This window comes from Callospermophilus lateralis, chromosome 6, assembly GCF_048772815.1.
Source record: "Callospermophilus lateralis isolate mCalLat2 chromosome 6, mCalLat2.hap1, whole genome shotgun sequence".
NCBI lineage: Eukaryota > Metazoa > Chordata > Mammalia > Rodentia > Sciuridae > Callospermophilus > Callospermophilus lateralis.
The window spans coordinates 124973761-124983071 of NC_135310.1; the positions used below are offsets into that span (position 1 = coordinate 124973761).

Consider the following 9311-nt stretch of genomic DNA (forward strand, 5'->3'; position numbering starts at 1 on the left):
GTCAAGTTTTTTTTTCTGAATCATTTTTTTAGATATGATTATTTGAATTATCATAACTAATTCAGCATAATAATTTATATCATGCTGGCATTAATAATAAAATTCTTAGCAAACCAGCAATAGAACTTCCTTAGCTCAAGAAAGAATATCTACACAAAACAAAACAAGCATTGTAATTAATAGGAAAAAAATGAATTATTTCCTCCTGAGATTGAGAAAAAGACAAAGCTATCCAACCTCATTACTTGTATTCAACAATTCTGGCATAATGGAAGTCCTAACCAGTGCCACTAAGTAGTAAAATAAGTAAATATACACAGATTAGAAATAAAGAAAATTCTACTCAAGAATACATATATATTTACATTTGTGTGTGTGTGTCTGTGTGTGTGTATTTGACTGTTCTCACAGAAAATCTCTAGGAATTAAACACACACATAAACACACACAAATCCTACCAACATGTAAAAAGGACCATGTTAACTTGAATGCAAGAATCAAGAAAATGTAAATAAGTGGAGAGATATCTGTGTCCATTATTGGAAAACTCAACATATGATTCTCCCCAAACAGAGCAGACACTTCATAAAAATGATGTAAGAATATCAAACATACATGAGAAGATGTTCTACAACATCAGACATAAGGGAAGACAAATTAGAAAAGTTTATTGGCTCATGGTTCTAGAGGTTCCAGCACAAGATAGAGTGACCCCATAGTGTTGGGCCTCTAGTGAGGGCAACACATCATGGGAGCATGTGTTTACCTCATGAGGGAAGAAAGAAAGAGAGAAAAAGGCTGAGGCCCCACAATCCTTTTCAAGGCCACACCCTAGCAATGACCTAAAGACCTCCTTGGAAGGCCTTGCCTCTCTTAGGTTTCACCACTTCCCAAGAGTGCCACCTTGGGGACCAAGGCTTTAATAACACCTGGGCTTTGAGGATCACTCACCCAAATCATAGTAAGTAGAGAATAAAACAACATCCCCTGAGACATGAGACAGTCTATGACGGTTTGAGATTACTTTACTTCTATGTGAAGTCAGGAGATTAAACTAGACTTGTTATTGGAGAATGGCAGAAATTGAGACTGGAAACTTGTTCTTTTAGTAGAAATTTTTTTCTGTGCTCCTTCGTACTTTCTCATTTTATGCTTATGACTCCATCAATTCTCTTCTATCTTTCCTACACATGGCATGTTTGTGGGAATTGCTAACAGCTGGCTAGCCACCTTCTCAATATTTGTTAGCAAGCCTGGCCTGCCAAAATGGGTCTCCCTATCACTAGGACTTTTCTGACATACTGAATGCAAATAGTTGAACACCTGTCTAATTAACACCACTTTGCAGCACATGATAGTCCTTGATCACCATCAAATGGCAAACAAGACTGTGGCCAATGGTACTAAAATGCTGTTGAATTGTTGCCAGGTAGAAGTCTGAAGAGGTCCCTCAGAAAGAAGAAAGAGAACCTCAACTCAGCCCTAGCAGGTTCTTTGTTTATACCGCTGAAAAAAAAATTTCAGGATGTGTCAACAAGTCAAAAGCAGAGATTTATTTGGGAAAGCAAGGAATATACACACTTTCAGGGACAGAGAATGTGGGCCATCTCAGGAAGGAGACATACTTTTGGGTTCTCAAATTCTTCTTTTAAAGGGGACTCTGTACATAGTGAATGTGAGAAGTAGGTGGGGGTGGCCCAGCCTGGTAAGCCCAAGATTCTTATCATGCATTACAAGGTGCTTCATCATGGTCTATTTGTCAGGATCTTTAGATTGACAATATTTAGTCATAGATAATGTTTGGAATGTATTCATATCATAGGTCTCTACAATATTTTCTCTTGGCTTTATTAATAAAGAATATATATTGTAAAACCTAGCAATGCACATAGGCAATAGTTATCTGGACATGCATACTCCAAGATGTTAGGAACTTTAAAAAAGTTTATGTCCAGAGGAAACCAAACTTTAGGAATAAAGATGATGGTGTTTGTAAAGCTTATCATTTAAAGTTAGAGTTTCTTTCCCTTCTCTGTTCTTCTCCTTTCTACCTACATATATTTCTTCTATCCTATTTAAGAACCACCTCTATTGGCTGAACCTTGAATTATTAGCCTTTGTTCATTTGGATCATGGAGTAGTCTGTTAAAGAATGTATTACTGTCTTTTTCCTCCTGACATCTTGGCAAATCCAGTGGTCTTGTTATGGTAGGCATAACAAAAATGTAAAACTTAAATCCATCTAACATTTTGGGGGTGACAGTACTGTTGATTGAACAGAGGCATGCTTTACCACAGAGCCATAGCCCTAGTCCTTGTTAAAAATTTCTTATTAGGATGTTGTGAAACTGATTTCAGTCTCTAAGTTGCTGAGGCTGCCCTGTAATTGGTGATCCTTCTAAACTTCCTACTCATTAGGATTATAGGCATGCACCAATATGCATGGCTCATCTAACTAACTTGCCATTGTGAAATTGTAAACTCTGTCCTGAAATCAAGCAGATTGTTTGTGCCAATTGTGAATATAGTTTCAATTTCCACACTCATGGTGGACAAAATGGGGATAATTCTAAAATAAATTTGTCCTATAACTGTCACCACACTTGGGCAATAAAGTTTATCCCAAAATAGACTTTGTATATGGTGCACTGTAGCATCAAATAAACTATAAGCCAACATAATGGTAGGAATTCACTTGTAACCTCCCTGATTAACCTCTGAGTAACCACAGAGACCTGCACCTGTTTGGAAAGTGCAGAAATCTACATTAGCCCTGGAAATAATTACAATTTATTGTGTTAAAAGAAAGGTTATGAATGTGACTGACTATTTAGAGAACACAGGGGGAAGCCATTGTGACTGTCTGGATCTGGATGTCTCATACTGTTAAGGTGGTGAGAAGAACAGAATGTATAGCTATGTCTGGGAAAGCTGGAGGAATTTCTTCCCCTGGGAGTTCTTAAGAAGTCAGTGTGCTTGACATTGTCAACACCATTGTAGTCTATGAAGGGGAATTGTTTTTAGAGATAATATTGTAGAATGCCTCCCTGGACCAGGCTGGTGGCAAGAGAAGGAAAAGAAACTTGCCCCCTCCTGATTTTGACTGGTCTGTTGGCATTGCTGTCTGTAGCACTTTTCCCCTAAGGAGACTTGTTGTGCCTGTCTAGCTCACTCCCACTGAGAATTTTCCACTTGGGTCCATGAGGACCCATCAGTGCCTGGCTTAGGGACATATCTACTTTTACTCTGAAAAGAAGAGTGAAAGGCTCAGAAAAGGCCTGAGGTGACTATACCCTCACCCTGAGGGCTGCTGTGTTCCAGATACAGGAAGGATCTTGATAGGCATGTGAATAGAACTCATGCTATGTTTTCTGGTTCAGTGGTGCCTCCTGGAGCAGGACTCCCCACCAAGGGGAATGAATGAGGCCCATGGAACAATGCCCACTTCTCACTGTGTATGGGGCACAGCATGGAACACACTAGAGAAATGGATCCTCTCCCTGCTTTGATTATTTTCTGCTTTCCCAAGTGGACAGGCTCTGAGAAGAGTAAATCTGGACTGCAAGCAGAGCAAGGCCCCAAAGGGACCAGTGCTGATCTGTTCCCCTACATAGGAAATTCCAAAATTTTGAGTAGGTCACTTCCCCTGTAGGTACAGATCATGTCTGATTGCCTTTTCCCCTGGAAGTCTATGGGACAGTCAAGGACTAGAGCCAGGAGACTTGCTCCATGACCCCTGGTTTTTTTAAGTTTCAAATTCTTCCAGGGAGCGTTACTATAGTTATGTATGTATAAATATCACTAGGCTACAAGTCATAAGCAGAGTGCCCTAGTCCTGGCTTTTTCACCAATTGTCAACTCATCCTTTCTGTAATTCAAGAGCCAGTGATGTATAGGCTTATTAATATACCCTTCAAAAATCTATCTTATCTGCTTGAAGGATTTGCTTCCTTTTGCATTAGTGTCAGAACTAAAGGGGCTTCTCAAGACCTGTGGTCTGGGAGCCAGTGCAGAGGGAGACCTATGGTGAAATGGGGTGAACAACTCAGCCCCTGATGTCCCATACCTCAAGCTGGTGGTTTGCACTGGAAGGACATTAGCTTTCTGGCTATGGTACCACTTAAGATTACCCCATGCCACTCTACCTTCTTCCTTGGTTAAAACGTGTAATATTTTTCTCAAACATTTCACTCTGAACTTACCATGTCAAAGCATTGGAGTGTTACTGCACAAATAGTTCTACCTAGAAGGGGAAACAAGGGTGTTGACCCTTCCCCTATGACTCAACATGGCATAGACATAAACCACTATCTCTATTGAGAAAAAAAAGTTAATTAGAAAGCAATAGATGTCTCCATAGGAAGAAGCCATTAGAACATAAAGAGTGTACATGAGGCAAAATAGTCATTGTCTGTATGGACTGATATTTTTTCTGAAAGAAAACTTTTCTTTCTTAACATGTAAACTAAAAAATATGATATGTTTGACCAGATAAAACCTTTTTTAAGACAGTATGTTGGGTAATGATGGAGGTGGCCTGAGATGCCTGCCCGACTTGGCCAATGCTGACAGGGAGTGTCCGGTTGCTCCCTGAGCAGCAAGGCCTGATTTCCATCCTAATCTCCCTGATTTACCTGTTCTTAATAGGAAGGTTGTGGCCCTTGGGGCTGGCATGGTGACTACAGGCCATATCAGTCATCATTCTCCTTTGCTTTGTGTAGAAAGGAGCCCTCTGATGACAATATTGCTTACTACAAGGGTCCGGGGTTCCTCTTCATGTCAGTTTAACTCTGGAGGACCACTTCCATGCTGATTCCCCAACTTGTCCACCAGGATTCATTGAACAACTGTCATGATGTTATGTCGTGATAATGTCCCATTATCCATTCACAGTCTGTTTGTGACTGATACTGGATCTGGGCAGTGGCGAGGAATCTTCCTACCCTCTGCCTTTTTTATTGGAGTGTAGCAACTGCAGAAAGTGATTCTTCCTTTTCTCAATACAGTTTTCTGGAGGATCTAACATTTCTCTGGCAGGGAGGGGTGGGACTGTCACTTCCCATTGGAGATTCCTCCTTCACCTCTGTCTTCCTGTTCTCTTCAGATCTTGAAGACTGGGAGCATACTTTGATTTCCAATATTGCCATACCATAGCAGGGATCTCCTGAGACTACACCTCCACAGTCTTCTCATGGCTTATACCTGGTTTTTGCCAAGCCTGGACTGGGCTTGAGGCTGCCTCTTGAAATTCTCATAATAATCCTACTGTGCTGGGTTCTGCCCAAGAGACTGTAAGTGTAAGGCTGAGAAGGTAGCTGGTCCCCCTGTGTAGTTGGAGGGACCACTGAGTGCTCATGGCTGCTAAGCAGTGGAATTCTTGTCCTGGCCTTGTGTATCTCTGCAGGTGAGGGATCATGGAGGAGAGTCTGCAGGGTGGGAACTGACAATTTTAAAATCACCTTCTCTCCTGGACCTTTCCAATAAAGTCCTTCTGGGAAACTGACAACCTTGGCAATGGAGTTGGCCCTGGAGTCACAGGAAACCAAGGGAAACTTTGACTGTGCAAGGGTCAAGAGTGGTTTCTCACCTTCATGATATCAAGGTCCTGGAGGTGTGGACTCAACCTGTGTCTCACCCAAGATGTCATAATATTTGTTTCTAGCATTAAGTGAGTTCCTGGATCAAGGAAGGAAAGAGTCTAGGAGGTGTTCACCAGAGATTGATGATCCTTGGAGGATGCTATTTTGCTGGGGGTTTTTTCTTATTTTTTTGTGGGTGTTGGACTTTATAGTGTGTGATAATTGCACACTATACTGTTAGAGTTATACTTTGGATATATTATAGTTGGGATCTGGAATGTCCTAGAAAAGTCCATGAGATAAAGGCTTGGTTCCCAGTGTGGTGCTCTTGGGAGCTGATGTAATCTGTTAGATATTAGAGCCAGTTGGAAATCTTTAAGTTATCGGTAATGTACTCTTAGAGGATATTTAAGACCCCCATTTTCTGCCTCTCTCTCTTTTCTTCCTGGCTTTGAGACTAGTAGTTTTGCTTGGCCATGCCCTCTTTTTGCAATAATTTGTCCAACACCAGAGGCAAAAAAAAATAGGTCTGATAAATTATGAATTCCAAAACTGTGAGCCAGAATATACCTTTTCTCTTTATTGGTTGGTTATATCAGGTATTTATTATAGTTGTGAAAATTTGACTAATACCCTGGGGCACCAGTGTTTTAAGAGTTAAAAAAAGCTTCGTAGTCTGGATGTAACCCCAGGTAGAGAATTCAGTAGGGGGTGCTCTCAAAGTGTGGGAGCTGGGACTGCACTTCTAATTCTGAGTATGTCAAGAATGATACCCATGCCTATGATCCTCTACCCCCCATTCTTCTTCATCTTCTCTAATAAGTCTCTCTGCTACTTTCATGTTTTTTTTCATCCCTTGATTTCACACATGAAGGAAATTGTGTAATACTTGTCTTTCTGTGTCTGGCTTATTTTACTAAATATTATGAACTCTATTCTATTTATTTTCCTAGGAATTACATGATTTTATTGTTTTCTATGGGTGGATAATGTCCTCTCTCTCTCTCTCTCTCTCTCTCTCTCTCTCTCTCTCTCTGTGTGTGTGTGTGTGTATCACATTTTCTTTACCCATGTATATATTGAAATATACACCTGGTCTGATTTTATAACTTGTCTCTTGTGCTGCAACTCACAAGAAACAATAAACTATAGGATAGCTTGCTGACTTTAATTCTTTCAAGGAATGCCATATCTGGATCATAAGTCATATTATATTCTTATCCCGAGGCACCTCTATCCTGATTTCCCAATGGCTGTACTGATTTAAATTCTCAGCAACAGTGTGTGAGTGTTTCAATTCCCCCACATCCTCAACAGCATTCATTTCTTTTTTTTATTATTTTTTTGTATCTTGATGATTGCTATCTGACTGGGCAAAATCAATACCTTTCAAAGTTTCAGGTATTTTGTTAAGGTTTTTGATCCATTTTGAGTTGACATAGGTGAGAGATAGGAATCTAGTTTCAATTTTCTACATATGAATATTTAGTTTTCCCAGGATTGTTTGTTAAGGGGCTGTCTTTTCTCTAGCACATGCTTTTGTTACTTTGTCAAGAATCAGATGGCTGTAGTTGTGTGGGTTCATTTCTATGTTGTGTATTTCAATTCATTGGTCTACATGTCTGCTTTTATGCTCTGACCATGCTATTTTTGTTACTATGGCTCTGCAGTATGTTTTCAAACTCAGTGTTATGAAGTCTCGAACATTTCTCTTTTTTCTCAGGATTATTTTTGCAATTCAGGGGTCTTTTGTTCTTTGAGGATATTTTTGTAGTTCTCTAAAGAATGATGTTGTTAGTTTGATGATGCTTTTCATTGAATCTCAGTAATGAATTATCAATAACAATGATATTTCAGAAATTCAATTTATAGAAGAATGAAGAAAGATACGCTAGTCAGGTGCTCCTTCTGCTAGGTCTGCTTCTGTGTACCCTTTTCCCAGGTGTGTTGGGCTTGGGGTGCAATCCCTGGCCTTGGCCACCTGGCTGCAGCCAGGTATTCCCTCCCTGCTTGTCTCATGTGGCCTCAGGCCTCATGGCTCCACACCAAGCCAGGCTTGGCCTAATCAGGGTTGGGCCTGTGGTCCTCCCTCCAGCCCCATAGGCTCTGTGTCCTGGCAAGCAGGCTTCTCTGGGAAATTGGTGCAAGGTAGGAAGGATATGCACCAACATAATGGCCCTGCTGGGCTGCTGGCTTGGTGAGGTACAGTGGTGCATGTTCATGTTGATCTTTGTTGTGGCCTTGATCATGATTGGCCTGAACCAGATGTGGTGTGTGCTGGCCAGCTTGTGACCCCCATCCTGGCAGTTGGCAGAGCCTGAAGAGTGCTGGGAATTCTACACATTGCTTTCTTGGATCCTGATGCTGAACAGCTATAAGAACCAGTGGCAGGTAGCCTAAGTGATGGCCCTGAACCAGGAGGCCAAAAGGGAAGGGAGGCCCCCTGCAGGTCTCCCCATGGTTGCAGCTCCAGAATCTGGCAGTTGGAGAAGTCTCCAGTGTGGTCCAGTGAGCCCAGGAGAAGGTGGTGGCCTGTCACATGGTAGGCAAGACCATTCAGTTTGGGGTGAAGTGCCCTGGGTTGTGGGCTCAGGACACCAGGTGTATGACATGCAACTGTCCCTGGTTCATCTACAGCTGGAGCTACACATGAAAGAAGAGAGAGAAGACATCCATATTATGTGGTCCTGAATCCATTTGCCAAAAGTGACAATTAAGATCCAGCAGAGAGGAACAGAGAGGACCAGGTGGATGAGAGAAATGCAGTATCTGAAACCCTTAAGGATATTTTGAACCACTTTGTGGGTTCTATCTTTCTGTCATGGTTCTGAGCACCAAGCCCACAGACATAAAGTAAGCTCAGAATCTACAGCACACATCGTCTACTGCTCAGGAATCTTGTCCTCCTAAACCTCCAAGGGCTCATGAACTAAAGCCACTGGTGAAGAACATCCACACCTCACTGCTAAATGATCCTGGTACTTTGGGAAGTGTTAACCCTGTATGCATTGCCCAGAAGAATGATACTCTCCAGCAGTTCACCAGCACCCTAGCCGAGAACACTACTCACCTCATTTGGGAGGAAGAGTTCACCTTTGAGTGGAACACAGAGTCCAAGGATTTACACCTGCAGATTACAGAGGATTGGCAGTCCTCAGAAGGTCTTCTGGCCCTGACCACTGTTTTCTGAACTTGTTCAAGAAGGAGTCTTCCAGGCTACAGATCTTCTTTCTGATCAGTGGACCCACCCTCAGTAGCTCAGAACTGGGCTCTATCACTGCAGAGTTTTCTTACATAGAACCCAGTGAGTTGAAATCCTGACAAATTCCTTCCCTGTTGCTGCTGCCAAGATAGAAAAGGACCACACAGTGATGCCATGGGGGACCATGGTCACTACTATCACTACCCTAAAGACCAAGCCTTACTATGATGTGGGGAAGGTGTCCTGGCTGAGGTCTGCATCTCCCTGAAGGCATCCATCAAGGTGAAGGTCATTAAGAAGGACATCTTCATCCAGGCCATCTAGTGCCATGGTGCACCTCTTCTCCAGATATGGAACTGCTGGGGTTGAATCACTTTGATCAGGTCACTGAAGTTGCCATTCAGCAGCTCACTGAATCTTCAAAGCTGATACTCAAGTCATCACACAAGAATACTATCATCATTTAAAGAGCTCCAACTCCTCACTCTCTCAGGACCACAACACTGCCCTCATACAGGACTAGGAAGAGC

General features: G+C 41.9%; 1 pseudogene; it reads left to right on the top strand.

Moving 5' to 3' along the window:
- The first annotated feature begins 7928 nt into the window (after window positions 1-7928).
- On the top strand, window positions 7929-9304 carry LOC143402032 (C2 domain-containing protein 2 pseudogene; annotated as a pseudogene).
- The last annotated feature ends 7 nt before the right edge of the window (window positions 9305-9311 follow it).